Below are 16,382 nucleotides of genomic sequence, written 5' to 3'. Positions count from 1 at the left end.
CAGGTGAACAATGAATCCTAGCATGTAATTTCTTCAACAAATCCAAGCCAACAAATTTTCGCCACAATGGGAAGTCAAAAGAAACGGGGAGTCTATCGTAACTGGACCAATAGTGAAAGGAATAGGTTTGGAGATAGGGCTCACCACCAGAATTCCCGAGAATCCTACCGAAACATTATTGTGCCTCGACAGAGCAGCCCCTGGGACCAGGGAACGAGAAATAGAACTTATCATTGCACCCGTATCAACTAAAAACTTTTCAGATGACCCCATTAAATGCGCCTCTACATAAGGTCCTTGCTGATCAACAGGTACTGACACCTGGCCCTCACTCTGTCCATGGCTATCCTATGTATAAGCATACCCATTGGTCACGTCCATTTCACACTCCTCATTATAATACTGCCTACCTCTTGGATTATCAAAATAATTCTTGTCTTGTCCAACTTGCGTCGTCTCTTCTCGTCACATATCACTGCGATCCACACTTCGCCGACCTCTTCCTCTACTTCTTATAGCCCCGTTCTGGGCCAACAACAACGGACACTGAAATCGCCAATGCCCTTCCTCCTTACAATAAGCACACTGATTTACTCCTAAAACAACTGCCGACCCTCTGCCTCGTCCAGTTCCCGCCCCACTCGAGACGAACCCTCTACCGCCTCTCTCTCGGCCTCGTCCTTGAGCAACTTGTTGCAACAACACCCGTGTTTTAAGATCCTATACTTTCTTTTCCGTCTTATCCTTACTCTCATTTTCTCTATGTTCGTAATATTGGGCCATACTCAATATTACCGAGGGCGTGGAAGTGATCCAGGTACTTTCAGCGGCTTGTAGCTGTGCGGAGACTTCTGGTAACAAATTGGTCACAAAACGATTAACAAATAATCGTATACCGCCTCCCAACGATAAACCCTGTCCACTAAAATCGATGAATACTCCCTCAAATCTAGTGAAAAAATCAGAAACACTTTTATCTTTCTTCTGTTTACATGCGGTCAATTTGTCCCAATCCACCTTATGACGCGGAATTAAGTTATGCAAGTTATGTAAGGGATAATACGGCCAGGGAATGCCAATAAGTCAGGTCTCGGCTTATCCCCAGGCTTACGATCCTTGTCCCAATCCTTTATCTGATCCCATGTTCCGCCAAATTCTTGAGCATGGTCCTGATCATGCACCTGACGCCATACGTCAACGGGAACTAACAACGCAAAAAATAGCTCTATGTCAGCTAAGGTCATGACGGCCGAGGAGGCTGCCTCTGTGAGTTCTTTATAATGAGCCGTGGGATTCTCATGGGGGTCGGGTAATTGTGATTTTAGCGAGAGGACTTCACTCCTCTTCCAGGGGGTATAAACCCATTGTTCCTGCACTCGGGCCTCTACATGAGGTCTAGTCACCACACGATGGTCATCCTTTAGTTCCGGTATTTCAGGATGAAAGATAGGGTGAACTTCTTGCATAGGATGCTGAGAGTTCCACGTGGGACACTTTTGATGCATCCGTTCGCGATAATTTAATAAAACCTCCACATTTCTATAAACTTCCTCCGGGCTAAGTTCAGACTTATGAGCCTTGTCCCGGATGTCATACATCACTTGGGGGGCCATCCCTCCTTGAAAATACTGTTTCCAGAGAGTAATGATACATGCAGCCATGTGTTTCAAGGCATGTTGCTGCATAACAGGCTCATAGTCTCGAAGCGTGTTCCATATGTCAGTTATAGTATAAATAGGGTGTCGCATACACTGGGATGACCGATTCAGAATCATCTGTTTCTCAATCGGTCCTACAGCCGAACGGGTAAACAACTTCTGTGCGTCAAGATCTGCCGGAGCACGAAATGGAGTCGAAACAGCTGGAGATGGGGTCGCGCTCGCAGACAGGGAGGCCCACACAGGGGTGGGGGGAGACAAAACAGCGGTGGCCGTAGCGGAAGACGGCAGTGTAACAGGCCATAAAGTAGCCATCTCAGATACTAAAGGAGACAAAACAGAGGACGTTCCCAGAGAGACAAGGGAGGAGGAATCAACAGGGGCAGGAGCTGAAGGGACCTGTACTAGAGTCGGGGGAACAACAGGATATACACGCTGCGGAGCATAAGGCGGAGGTGGACGAGTATCCAATAAATTCTCTATCTTGTCTTCCACTTCAGTCCTAGCCACATAGGTCTTATCCACTTGCAATCTAAATTGTCAGTCTGCACAATTAATCCCCTGTTCAGTTTGTGCTTTATCATAAGCTATAGCCTTCTGTGTTATCGTCTGATTTCCTTTCATCCTACATACTTTCTCCTCACGCATACGTCTACGCTTTGCTTCCTTCTGCCACAGGCTTAGGGAGTCAAACATTGACTGTCGACTACGTTTAGAAAATATTCGATCCTGCAGAAAATGTATCTTTTTCTCATCAAAAGACCCGGTTAAGGGCCATTGTAATTCCACATTATATTTAGTATATTTGTACCATAGTGTATTAAACAAGAGAGGTGTAATACCATGCTTAACATACATATCATAACTCGGGCTGCCCTCAGGCGGGGCAGGTTAACTTTCAGCCAAACGCGTATCATTAGGGCGACAACAACATCCAAAACAACTCAATCTGCTAAAACACGGCATGGTTATTGTCGTCATGCGTTCCTCATTTAATCATAAAAATAAACTTCCAAACATGGCCATGTTCAAACATTCGCAAAACATACAATCTTACGCTCATTCAAACATACACAAGACAATAATATACATGTACATATAAAGATATTCAAAATGACGCCTTTTCAAACAAAGAACAGAGCCCGTCGACTCCTGTTCGTGGAGAATCAATCAAATTCAGATTCCAAGACCGACAGATACCAAAATCAAGCAGTCCAAAGACTACCAAGAGACCGTCAGACGGGTATAACCACAGACCGACCTACAGACCATCCTGCAGCCTTCCTGGTTCACTCTTGGGACTATTCTGACTAAGCCCGCTTCATTAGCACCGCTTCAGATGTGTTCCCAAGGCTACCCAGGTACAGCCACAGGCTTTTCCGAGAGCAGTCCAGCCGGGCGCGCACCACACGTGCCACACCGAGCGACCGATCGATGTCTCTATTATTCACAAAAGGTCCGTGAAGCATCTGCATGTGCAGCTACCACAATGCTGCCCCGTCAGACCCCCAAGATTCTCCGTGGTACACTGACCACCAAATACTTACACAGTTAACTGCTTCAAAAGCACTGCTCAACAGTGCATGCCAAAATCATCAAATCAATTCCACTCACCTGGTGCACACAGGTACAACCGCGTGTTCTCCACTGCCAACTCCTGAAGACCAACACGGTCAGCTCCTGGGTTACGCCCGTAGGATTCCGGTGAAGGGTCACTAGCAGCAGGGGGTACTCTGATCGTGAGAGCGGAGTAAGTTCATCCCAAAGATGGCTACATTTTAAAGGATCCTTTTTTACGTCCACCCGCTCGACCAGAATTACCCCTTGTCCTTACCACCCGTTTACGGGGAGGATGACCCAGTCACGGAGTCCCGGCGGAGTCGCCAAACTCATGTACCAATAAAAATAAACTGTAGGACTATACCTACCAATAGCCCCAATACCATTACCAAATAATTAGTCAGTTGGCAGTGAAGAAGGTTCAATCGTTTAATAAACAGAATACTCTATAGAGGAGCCTCTCCGAACCTCACCCATCAGGTGCGCCGAGGAGACTGTTGGCTCGTATTCAAACATGAGGTTCTATATTTTCGGTTCAACACATACAATCACGGTAAAAGGAAAAATACCAGTTGGCTCTCGAGCTCCAAGGAAGGACCATATTGGCACACATCAGATCAGTACAAAGGCTTGACTATCTATTACACAGGAGGTCAGGAAGGGTGACTCCCTTTCATCTTGGTGCCTGGGAGTGTAGGCACGGCACCTCCAGGAATGCACTTATCGCCCCCAAAGCCAGATGCGACCTTGGGTCTTAGAACAGTCGAGTAAAACAGCCTACCTTCAACTGCTACCAGTAACTCAGATGAGCTGGGGCCTGACAGCTGCACGTGATCAACTCGTGATCTCGGCCCGTACTCGAGCAAATGATTAGAAGATGGCGTTTGTATGGTTCTCGGCCTACTCTTTTAGCAATAGGTATACAGGGAGGAAAAAACGAATTTCCTCCAAGCAAAAGCATATATATGTCAAACAAGGGAGTATACGTATAGATGCATCATGCTAACATAATATAGGTCCGATACCCCTTATATACGGGAGATCTACTTTTTTATCCCTCAGTCCAAACAGTTTTACACTACATTTTCAGTCATTGCATCCATACCTGGCCACCAGTAGTCCAGTCTGATTTTGTTCTTATTGAGACTGCGCCCTAAAGGTCCCAGGTGTGCTAATTCCACAATTGTCTCTCTCAAGTTCTCCGGTGGAATTACTTTTTCCCCGCTGCACACCAAACCTTATCTTACTTCCCAGAATTTACCTAAGTTTGTTGGAACGTCACTTTTATTATCAGGCCAACCGTTTCTAATGAATTCTTTGATTGAACGCATTTCTGCATCTGCTTGCATACTGTTGTCCCATTCCTCCTTATTCAAACAGGTTAGATGCAGAATCACATCATTACTTTCAAAGTTAACAGAACTGCTTTCTTCCACAGAAGGAGACCGTGATAGAACATCTGCAACCGTGTTTTGAGAACCTGACATGTACTTTACACAGAAATTGCAGCCTCCAAGTCCCAGAATCCACCTGGCAATCCTGGGGGTGGTTTTATTTGCCCCTTTAGTTGTGAATGCAAACATTAGTGGTTTGTGGTCAGTTTTTACAGTAAATGGAATACCCCACAGAAAATAACGAAAGTGTTTAATTTCCCAAAAGTAAGCAAGTGCCTCATTCTCCACCACAGAGTAGTTGAATTTGGCACCCTTTAGGGCTCTAGAGGCAAATGCAACAATCTGTTCTTTCCCATCCACAATTTGGGTGAGACTGGCTCCTAGACCTTTATTGCTTGCGTCTGTGCAAAGTATCGGGGGTTTGCTGGGGTCAAATCTACCCAAGGGTGGGGCTGTAATGATTCTTCCTTTGAAAGTTTCGAAAGCATACTGACATTCATTGGACCATACAAAAGAAGTCCTGGATTTGAGCAAACTATGTAAGGGTTCAACAATGGAGGCATAATTTTTGACAAACTTGGAATAATATTCGGAAAGGCCCAAAAAGGATTTGAGATCTTGGACGCTTTTGGAGGGAATAGTGTTGTGAATAGCCTCCACCAGGTCCATTTTGGGTTTGATACCATCCTGATAAATGGTGTGCCCAAGCTACTCAACCAATCCCACTCCAACACAGCATTTCTCCTTTTTTAAAGTGAGACCAGCTGTTCCCAGGTTGGTCAACGCCATTCTGAGGGTGGTATTGTATTCCTCCAGATCCTTCCCATAGATTAGTATGTCATCTTGAAAACAGAGAGTTCTGGGAAGGTCTTTCAGAGCATGCTGCATGATTCTCTGGAAAGCAGCAGCAGCCGATGCCAACCCAAAAGACATGCGAAGGAATTGGAATGCCCCCAGAGGTGTCACAAAGGAGGTGAGATGGCGTGAGTCTGGGTGAAGCTCTACCTGGTGGTAGGCTGAGGATAGGTCAAGAACAACTCGCACCTTTGATAAGGTTAAGAACCTCGTGAATACGTGGAAGGGGGTGCCTGTCTACCCAAATGTTCTCATTGAGGTCCCTGAGGTCAACATATAGCCTGATATCTTTACTCGATGCTCTCATGGTAATAACAATGGGGGCCAACCATTGTAAACACTCAATGGGTTCGATCACCCCCAAAGACAATAATCTGTCTAACTCCATGCGCAGGGGAGCATGCATCAAATGAGGTATGGGTCTAGCCTTGTCTGCCACCGGCTTTGCATTGGATTTTAACTTAATGGAGTATTGCTAATCCTTAAGTAACCCTAGTTTATCCGAGAATACATTCGGAAAGTCGTTGCACACCTCCATTCCATCAACTGAGGGATCTACCAACAGAACCTGATCCGGACTGTTGGGTTCTAACTTGATCCAGAGTTCCCTTTGGTGTTTCCACCCCAACAAATTGGATCCCAACCCAAAAGACATGCGAAGGAATTGGAATGCCCCCAGAGGGGTCACAAAGGAGGTGAGATGGCGTGAGTCTGGGTGAAGCTCTACCTGGTGGTAGGCTGAGGATAGGTCAAGAACAACTCGCACCTTTGATAAGGTTAAGAACCTCGTGAATACGTGGAAGGGGGTGCCTGTCTACCCAAATGTTCTCATTGAGGTCCCTGAGGTCAACATATAGCCTGATATCTTTACTCGATGCTCTCATGGTAATAACAATGGGGGCCAACCATTGTAAACACTCAATGGGTTCGATCACCCCCAAAGACAATAATCTGTCTAACTCCATGCGCAGGGGAGCATGCATCAAATGAGGTATGGGTCTAGCCTTGTCTGCCACCGGCTTTGCATTGGATTTTAACTTAATGGAGTATTGGTAATCCTTAAGTAACCCTAGTTTATCCGAGAATACATTCGGAAAGTCGTTGCACACCTCCATTCCATCAACTGAGGGATCTACCAACAGAACCTGATCCAGACTGTTGGGTTCTAACTTGATCCAGAGTTCCCTTTGGTGTTTCCACCCCAACAAATTGGATCCCTTCTGTGTGATGTATATCTTGCCTACTGTATTCCTTCCTTTAAACCCTCTCTCCTTGGTGGTCATGCCCAAAAAGGGTATGGGATCCCCGCTGTAACCCCCCGGTTGGATGTCTGGGGGCTGTACGGTACCTTGCCATGAGGGAAAAGTTGAGAGAATACTTTGGCATCAACAAGGGTGTATGGGGAACATGAATCAGCAAAGACCATTATAGGTTTATTGTCTAAGGTGATGTTACAAGAAGGAAATTTGGTAGTATCATCTGTATCTTTAAGTTGGAAGATTAACTTAGACTCAGAAGCCGATTCTGGTTCAACAGACAACACAGCTTTGGAGAGCTGATCATTACAAATCCTGGACAAATGACCCCTTTTCCCACATTTGTGGCAGATGACAGAACGTGCTTGACATATGGGGTTGTTGGCTAGGTGGGTTGGGCTCCCACACCTATAACAATTGAGATTGGTTCCAGGGGTGAAGGGCACAGTGGAATGTTGGCAAACACTGGCAGGGAGGAACCAACCGAGAGGAGCGGAGGGGGGAAGCAGAACGTACCAATGAGAGGAGTTTACAACAGTAATGATAATGGGTGTTGTTATTTTAGAGAACACCCTCTGCTAAAAACATACTTTCAGGTAGTTAGGAGTCAAGTAACCTTTTACATGGAAATCAAATCTCAGAAATGATATACTGTACTGCTATCCGAAAATCCAGTGACATTGTTTTGATGATAACATAATATAACAGCATAAGATACCATAAAATAACAAAATACCATAACAGGACCTTAACACGGAAGCAACACGGACCGCCGTGAGATAGAACTGAAACTTATCACGGTTTATTGCCCACGAGCAAAATTGCCCACAAGGTGCGGTATCGAAATTAACCAGCAATGCTGACCACTACGGGAACAATTGAAGCCTATGAAGATTTGGTTGTAATACTTACCCACCTATCACTTTGGAATGGTCGGAGGAAAGAAATGTATATGCATAAAGGCAGTGTTGTGGATAGCAATATGTTTTGGAATCATCATCAGAAGCGTTAAATAATTTTGCCAATAAATACACCCTGACGAAGTCCACAGAGGTGGATGAAACACATTGGCTGGTTTTTAAAGGATTTTTTGTGAAGATTAAAGGATATTCTGAACATGAAACTGACTTGATGGACTACATCTTTTTGGAAATCACTTTATGGTGGTGCATGTCACAATTGGAGAAAAAAAACATACCATAACTTAACATAACATTACATGAAATAACACAAGATAGTCTGGTGGCTCAGGGGCTAGCTGGGCTGGTGGCTGGTAGACTTATGCATCCAGTCCAAGGATTTGTGTTTGACGTCAGGTCTGGGTCCCAGAGATGTCACTCAACCTTTAAACCCTAAATATTGAAAAATTAGTACTGGTGAATAGCAATTACTATCTATTACTTGCCAAAAGCGGTCTAAAGAACTCGTTGGCAGGCGAACGTTGCACTCTACAATACTCTTTGTTAAGTTATAGTTAAAACTAAACAATATAACTAACACGACATACCAACAATGGGCATGCGTCTTTGCATCTAGCTGAGGGAGTTTGAGTTGGACCAATCTGATGCTGACAAGAGACCAGTTGCTGCACGTGCTGCCCAGCTACAAAATAAAAGGTTACATTTCCTTCTCTCAATTTATGATCCTTGCCCCATCCCCTTCATCAGAATTCTTCACTTCCCTTCACTGTAAATTGGGAGCACATGCAATCAGCTCTAACCAGCATGAAGCTTCATAGAAATCTACGAATTACAATTTCATTTAATGATGTACTTTCAGAGCCGCACTACTCAAATCAAAATAAAAATAACCACTGTTTACAGAATTGATCGCAGCTCCTCTAAAAACGCAGGTGTGGATTAGATTCGAGGCCTCTTATTTGCATCTTTTCGAGTCCCATCAGTGTCAGCTGAAAATTCTTTTCCATGGCCCACTTTTTGCCAACGGGGTTTCAACAAAATTGTGGAATTTGTTTTATTGCAAATGTGTATAGACGTGATGTACACGTGGGTGGATGCTGTGCAAAGAGACCAGAAGAAAACACCAGAATTGTGCTATGGCCGGAAGTTACTGTCGACCACAGGGCAGAACAGGAAACGAAAACGAGGACCATTTATCCCACTCAACTTTTACTGAGAGTCATTAGTTCAACCAATCAGATTGGTGAAATCAATTCACAGTGCTCTTGTACTTGTCCTGCACTGTTAGGATGAGTACACAGAGACACAATTCTGTGTGTTCTGACCTGGGAGGCAGTACTAAGCCCTCGGGCAATCACACATGCTTCAACTTTCGGGATAGTATTTTGTTTACTCTTCTTCAGGACCCTGCCTGACACTGGCAGGGTGGTCTTTTGAGTAGTGACCGCTTGCACCACCTTTTGTTGTCTTTCTTCAGTCATTTATTCTGTGCATGCAGAGTGTTAAATAAAACTCCTTGAAGGCCACAGCACATTAAAAGACATAAATACCCTAAATCACACCAAAGAAGGCGAGGCCTTTAGCTGCGTCCAACTGAGAAGGACTGGATTGTGTTCTCGTCTCCAGTGGAAGTTCATCCCTGCATTTGCTACTTTAAATCTCCTTAGAACTACTCGCTCGGGACAAATGGCCATCTTGCAGCAAAACAGCATGATGCAAGAATAAAAGCTGATTGGTAGTGAAGAAAGCAAGCCTGACATGGTCCTTTTCAGAATTAAGAAAGCAGAGCCGCTGTCACATGCTTCCTGCGCCTTATAATGACAACTAGAAGAAGCCCCCTTAGACCTGAGGATTTGTGTTCCTTGGGAGGTCTGGAGATTCTGTTGCAAGACGTGGCCTTCTGCTATCGAGTGATCGGTGCAAGGTACCATGTGCGACTTTCTTCAGGACACTTGGTGCCAGTGTGATGCCTATACAGCTGGAGACATGTGGTTCCATGATTGGAGGTGGGGGAGTACACAGAGCCAGTATAGGAAGGATCAAAGGATACTAGGCACACAAAGGTAAATTCTAGTCTAGCCTGAGAGTATGAGACAAAGGTTGCCTGGAAATGCTGGGGAAACTCTGGGACTAGGAAGATGTAGCTAGGCAGAGACTGGTATTAATATATGGTGAGATCTATGTCCATGCTCACACCAAAGGTCTTAAACTTGGTATCTGCAATTGGTGTGGGCTTCAAGTTATTTTGGCCTCAACACAATGGACTAAATAAGAGGTGGCCTCAGGATTACAAAGCGCTATACAAATGTAATTTAAACATGAGGATTTTGAGGTTGTTAGCTTACATTTAGTCCACTTCAGTTATGGTTTCAATCAGAACCATTAACTAAAGGCCCGATCACAAGTCTGCAGGTCTGAGGACTGCCAGACTCGTGGGGGCACGGCACCAGCGGTCCGACCGCCCCATTACAAGTCGGACTGCCCTGGGACTGCTGCTGCCGCCAGGGAACCACCATTCCCTGGGGGGTTGCGCACTGGTCAGAGGCCGCTATATGCTTGGCTGGACTGCCGCAGTCCTGCCAAGCATGTTACGAGTTTCCTCTCCGCCGGCGGTGTCATGGAAGTTCCCCCTCCATGAACAACGCTGAGAGGAAACAAAGGGCACCATGTACCTCCACCGCATGTGGATGCACACGGTGGGGCATAACATGTGTCCCCCTGTGAGCATGCACACCAGTTCCTGCACGGCATGGACCTTCGAGTCCGTGCCGTGCAGGAACCTTGTTGTGCGGTCCCATTGTGATACCTTTTTCAAAAGCACTTCCGCCTTTGCAAGAGGCACCGCCACAAGACTACCAAGCTGCCCGCCTGCCAGGGCACTTTAAAGTCATAATCTGGCGGGTGGCTGGCGGTGAGTCTCTGCAGTGCAGGGGTGCGGCGGTGGCATACTGCCCGGTCCTGCACTGCCAAAACTTGTAATCGGCCCCTTAGTGTTAACAATCTAAGAATCACTGTCACGCAGAATCCCTGCTCCAAAGTCGCTAGGATTCACCATCAACTAAAATATCTTCAAAACTGCACACATCTCCAGATTATCTAAAACCATGTGATTCCTTCAACAACAAAAATATACCCTTGATCCCATCTGAGGATTTAGAAACCACTGTTCAGGCGCGATCTCCCATGCTCTACTCAAAGACCTTCTTAAAACAGCACCAGCCCTCCAAGGCAAAGTCATGAAACAAGTGGCTGCTGGCCTGCTCAAGCACACCAAGAAACAAAAGCAAGAAAACAAACCCTTACGACCTCACCATGAAAGAACTGAGGATGTCAGACAAATGCGATCTTCTTTCATTATGGGGAAACTGAAGACACCCATCCAGAGATTATGTGCAACGATCCTTGCTTCTTTTGGCCTGGGTCAAACTCCTTCCTGCCTTGATGTAATAGTTGTTATAGTCGTTCCTTCCTCCTGTGTAACCTCATCGTATTTGTTGTTCCCTGGAAAGCACTCCGATGCTCATCTGGTCAGGTTGCCCTATATAATTTACAGCATAAGTAAATCGCTTTGGACCGCCAGGCGGCAGGAAACAAAACGGCCAGACTCGCTTGGGCGCCCATCTTGAAGATGCTCTGGTGTAACCAGGTTAGTTATTTTTTTTTGCAGATGTATATAGCGCGAACTCGACCCAAAGGTATTGGAGCGCATTATATGAGCATCAGTTACGTTATACAAGGACACATTCATTTTTTTTTTGGTAGGCATAGGGAGATTAAGGGGCATATCAGCAAGGCGGCACTATGAACGCATCGCCTTTTTTGCGTCCGTTTTCGGGCAAAAAGCGGCGATAATTTCATCACCTTATCAGCAAAGACACGCTATCGCGTGTTTTGCTGATTTAGCGCCACTTTCAACAACGCCCAGCTTTGCATCTCTAATGAGATGCAAAGTGGCGTTCCGTGCCAAAATAACTGGAGAAAGGTCGCTAACCGACATTTCTCCAATTATCAAGCTGCACGCAAACAAGCAGAGCGATAAGAAAAGTAGCGCTAACCACAGTTACCTTACACCTGCTTGTAATCTGATTTAGCCATGTAATCCAAGGGAGGTGGATTACATGGCTAAGACCACCCTGCCCTATCAGCAAGGTATCGCTGGTCGCAGTGCGATTATCGCTGGATTTCCAGCGATAATCACACTGTTTTCCAGCTAACGCATGGATTCCTATCGCTTGGGAGATAAGCTTTGCTGATAGCACGCTATCTCCACGATAGAATCCAGCGTCAGCCTGCGATAGTTATCCTCGCGCTATAAGCGCTGAGCGATAATTATCGCAGGCCCTTGCTGATATGCCCCTAAGTGAATTGCCCAGCATCACAGTATGTGGAGTCGAACCTTGGCCTCCCACCTCCAAGGTTGGCAGTCTAGCCTTGAGATCACATCCTTAGTTGTATCAGGTGAGGTTGAATATCACGTTGATGACAAGTACTAGCCTGAGGTAGAGGTTGAAGAGCAGTGCTGTGATGATGTCACCGTAAGGGACCCCTGTTTGCTGGTGATATATGGTGATTCATGCAGTCAGCGGGTAATAACATATAGACTCTCTGTTGAAAAAGGATGAGAGACACTATACGGCAAGCAATGGAGGAACGATGGATGGATCGGTGGGCGAACAGACGGGTGAATTAATGACTTGGGGGCCTATGTATGAAGCCTTTTTCCCTTTCGCAAATGGGCTGATTCTCAGTATTGGCCCGTTTGCGAACGGGAAAAATCCTTTTGGGATGTATTATCCCAAAAGGTCCTTGCAAAATAGGGAATCTCAAAAATTGTGATTCCCTATTTTGCGAATGCATTTAAGGATTCTCAAATTGCGATTCCTTAAATGCAATTCTGGAAGCACCCAAGTTGTGCAATTTTGCCTTAAGAAATCGCAAATTAACACCAACTTCAAGTTGGTGGTAATTTGCGATTTCTTTGAAAAATGCAGTTTTTTGCATTTTTCAAAGTGCCATGTGGAGCACATACACGCCCTTAGGGCATGCATGTGTGCCACATGTGCACACATGCCTATTTCAGGGGTGCAACAGGGTGTCCTTTTGACACCCTTGCACCCTTGAAATTGCATTCGCAATTTGCGAGTACCTAATGGGTACTCACAAATTGAGAATGTCTTCCCATTCATTCCTATGGGCCTGGAGGCCCATAGGAATAAATGGAAACGTATTCCTGAAATGCAAATCGCAAATTTGCGATTCGCAATTAAGGAATATGTAGGAATCGCAATTATTATTGCGGATCCTACATACATTCCTTTTTCCGAGTACTTAATGGTGAATCGCTAAAATTCGCTATTAAGGACTCGCAAAACGGTTTCTTCATACATATTCCCCTTGGTAGTTTGGTAGTTTGATGAGTGGCTAGATAGATTAGTTTTCAACCTGTACATGTGTAATATTAACTGTGCCCATAACTATATATTTCCTGATAATGGCAGACGTGTTTTCATGACAAAGCGTTCTCATGTCACAAATGACAATAATTTGCCATTTGTTGTGCTGCTCCATTTCTGCTGGTGCTAAGTAACCTCACGATGTAGAAGTGGGGCTGAGAGGCAGGATATGGTCTTTCATCTATACGTTCACATTGGCTAGGTCTGTTCTTTTCCAGTGCCATTTGCATGGTGACATGCTTATTGCAGATGAGCTCTGCCCCGGCGCTCTGCACTTGAGTGATGACAGGCAGCATTAGTCGGCTGACCCTCAAGCAGAACTAATTTCAGGGACTTCGTGAAAGCAGGGAACCACTTCCCCTGACGCCAGTGGCCACAACGCATGTGCCTGGCCCAAATTGGCCTACATTACCCGTTGAAAGCTTCTTGGCACCCGTCAGTTTGCCAACGGAGCTGTCCCCTCTGTGGCATCAGTATTTACTGTTTCCCCCACTCCCAAGCATCCTTCTCACCCCTCTGTCACAGGCACAGTGTCCTGTAATGCACCTCAAAAGCCCCACATGCAAAGTTCCTTTACTAGCATTGATTTTCCACAAAAGGCTGCCTGTCAGTCCACATATTTTTTCTGCCAATGAATGTCCAACCCAAATGAAAACCTGTGGAAGGAAGAATTGCGTTGCCGCAGCAGTGGAGATAAGTTTGTATTAGGTGAAGAAGAAGAACGTTTAAATAAATAAATAATAAATGCGTATTTGTAAAGCGCAAACCACTCACCCTTACGGGTCTCAAGGCGCTGGGGGCCGTTGTGGAAATTAAGTGAGCTATTGCCCAGAGTCACACAGTGCTGAGTTGAGCTGCCGCCGGAGCCAGGGATCTAACCATGATCCAAAGTCAGCTACATTGGCCGCTGCACCACACCTCTCCACGTTTACTGAGTTTACCAAGAACAAAGGGGCACATGCATGAAGCATTTTTGTATTCGCGGAATCGGGCCATTTGCGATTACAAAAAAGGCTTTTCACATGCATCATACCCAAATTGCGATTCGTTAACCTGTTACCGGATCACAAATTGAGTTTTGCAATTCGGTATTTAGAACGTGCGTGTTAAGGGCGTCCCTTCCAAATACCGAATCCGAACAGTATGCATGAACGTTTTGTGACCGTAAATGTGGTCGCAAAACAATTGCATATTACCACCTACTACTTCAAGCAGGTGGTAACCCATTCGCAAATGGTTGTAAAAGCATTTTTAAGAGCAGGCAGCGGTCCCACGGACCACTGCCTGCTCTTAAAAAATGAAAAGAAAACATCTTGTTCTCCTTAAAGGAAAACAGGCTACTTTACAAAAAAATATATAGCTATATTTAAAAACAATCAGGGACATGGTGGTCACCATCCCTCATGATTTTTGTGATTCCTAGGGGGGCGCAAAGTGCGATCTACCTCATTAATATTAATGAGGTAGAGCGATTCGCGACCCCCTAGGAATCACAATCTGAAACTCTTTGGTGCACATGCATCAAAGAAGTCAGTAGCGATTCTTCAATCGCGATTTTTAAGGAATTGCAATTAAAGAATCACTATTGCCTATGTACGTAGGAATCGCAAATAAAATTGCGATTCCTACAAATTCCTTAATTGAGACTCGCAAATAGCAAGTTGCAATTAAGGAATTGCTTCCCATTCATTCCTATGGGCCTAGAGGCCCATGAGAATGAATGGAAATTGCATGCGCAATTTGCGAGTACCCAATAGGTACTCGCAAATTGTGCATGCAATTTCAAGGGTGCCAAAAGGACACCCTGCTGCACCCCTGAAATTGTATTGTGAACACATGTTGCGCAAACACATTCACCAAGGGCATATGTGTGTAACCAGTAACTTTGAAAAATGCACTTTAGTGCATTTTTCAAAGTTTTTGCTAATTTTTTGCTAATTACCGTCAAGTTTCATTTGACGGTAATTTGCGTCCCCTTATAGCGAAATAGCCATTTTCAATGGCATCATGCATTGCATTTGAGGCATCGCAATTTGCGATTCCTTAAATGCAATTTAAGTAATCGCAAATTTTGCAATCCTTAAATTGCGATTTTTGCATTCGGGATGATACTTCCCAAATGCAAAAATACCGGTCGCAAAGGGGCAGATTCTGAGAATCTGCCCGTTTGCGACCGGTTTTTATTTTGATGCATGTGGCCCTTTGACTCATGCATTGTAAATTGCGATTACCAAATTGCGATTCTCAGGAATTCATAATTAGGTATTTACAATTTACAATATTGATGCATGTGTCCCAATGTTCCTGGATTCACCGTAAACCCCAAACAAAACTTACACACTACTCATCCCTAATTATATTGTGGTTAGATCCCCAGCAGATAACCATCAGGGAAACAATTTTTCTGCTATTATGCTGGGCGCTACTAGAGGGTTGCAGGCCTGCATCCACATGGGATCTACTTGAGAGAGAACAAACTCAGTGGGACGCGGCCAACTCTATGGTTGTGGGTCATCATAAAACCCTTTTCTGATAGCTTTGAGATTCACTCAGCAATCCTGCAATGCTATATCAAAACTCTATTTACCCTCTCTAAGGTTCAATTTACCACCCAGGAGTGGAGTCTTCTGTTTTCATATGTGATCACTCATGGGGTTACCATGCTGGGAACTCCATGATAAAGTTAACTGTTTTTCACACATTTTGTCTAGAACATAGAGCATGTAACAACTGAAATGTACCACCTGAGTAGCACCTCCACCCCCTGTCCCTCTCAAACTTCATGAAAATGCATGGTAAATGGTGATGTTGAGTGAAATAAGGACACACCCTGATGATACCTGGGACATGCAGATTGCAAGTTTGAGCAGCCTTATCATAGGTGCCCTTTAGAGAAATCATGACATTTTGATTAGCTTCTCACCTGATGGCAATGTCTACGCCCTTGACTGTGCTCAGTTTCCACATGGGCTCCTGACTGCCCTGGCTGCATTGCTTGGTGTTGGAAGGCTATGCAACAAGTGCCACATGGCCATCTTGTTCACTGGGGCATTGTGCACCCCAGTCCTTTATTTCACTGACAAAAGGCTTTAGTTTGTCACAGGGCAGTCTTCCTAGGTGGGGGGGGGGGGGGGTAGCTGAGGCTGCAGTGCTTGCCTCCTGCTGTCTGCAATGCATTTACCAGAGGTCCAAGAATCTGGATTGTTAGAAATGGGGTTTCTAGTCGGCAGAGGTAGGTACCTTTGTCCAAATAGGAACCCTTGCTTCTAGCTAGGGTAAGGGGGAT

This window comes from Triturus cristatus, chromosome 1_2, assembly GCF_964204655.1.
Source record: "Triturus cristatus chromosome 1_2, aTriCri1.1, whole genome shotgun sequence".
Lineage (NCBI taxonomy): Eukaryota > Metazoa > Chordata > Amphibia > Caudata > Salamandridae > Triturus > Triturus cristatus.
Note: the sequence above shows the minus strand (reverse complement) of the source record.